Source organism: Hippoglossus stenolepis, chromosome 16 (genome assembly GCF_022539355.2).
Source record: "Hippoglossus stenolepis isolate QCI-W04-F060 chromosome 16, HSTE1.2, whole genome shotgun sequence".
In the NCBI taxonomy this organism is placed as follows: domain Eukaryota; kingdom Metazoa; phylum Chordata; class Actinopteri; order Pleuronectiformes; family Pleuronectidae; genus Hippoglossus; species Hippoglossus stenolepis.
Window position 1 is genome coordinate 958,015 of NC_061498.1, and position 1,098 is coordinate 959,112.

Sequence of the window (1,098 nt, forward strand, 5' to 3'; positions counted from 1 at the left end):
GGAGGTTGTAATCTTATGCCTTCATTATCAATGTGTTGAGACCCGTTTGACACAGTTTGATATGGCTGCAGTAAGTGGATGAGGAGGAATACATCCAAGTGGAAGACATGCAAAAAACAAGACATTTCCTGTTTCCACCAGGGGGCGCTGTGATTTTAAGTCATGATTTCTGTGTAGATGTCATCAGGCCGGGACTCTTGTCTTACATGTCTCGTTTGGACTCGATTGGACCATGTATGTCCGAGATACAGAACCTCGTGTTTTGATGGCGTGTAATCAAACTGTGACGCCACGCCACGGTCACACCGTGTGACGAACAATCGATCTTTGAGTTATTTTGTATCTCCGTCTTGTTGTGATGACACTCATCTCCATATGAAGTTGATCAGATAAAAGCCCTGGGACAAGTTCGTCAAAGTAAAAATGTGGAATATGGCCAAAATGGCCACTAAATGCAAAATGGCGGGCTTCCTGTTGCGTTTTTCATAATGCCCCTTGAGACCTTTTTGTTTGTCTGGTCACGATACACCTGGGCTACGATTTTTGTGAAGATCGGTCAAAGGGAAACCTAGGGGCTGCGTTCCAGGGGGCGCTGTTGAGCCATTTTGCCACGCCCATTTCAAATTACTCCAGAATACGTAAATTATCACCACTTTCTAATTTTCTGCAAAGTTTGGTAAGAAGTTGAGCATGTTGAAGCCTCAAAAAGCCAATTCTATAATAAGGTCACTATAATAAGAATAATCCTTACAATTTCAAGAGGGCCTCCCACCGTCGGTGCTCGGGCCCTAATTACAGACATCAACAGTTACTGTACTAATACTGACATCAACAGTTACTGTACTAATACTGACATCAACGTTACTGTATGACATCAAAGTTACTGTACTAATACTGACATCAACAGTTACTGTACTAATACTGACATCAACAGTTACTGTACTAATACTGACATCAACAGTTACTGTACTAATACTGACATCAACAGTTACTGTACTAATATTATCACTAAATTACTAATATCTGTGTTACCTTGTTACACGAACACACAAAGCGAAGCTCGTTGAACCGACTTTACTTGAACGCGTCTCCGGCTGG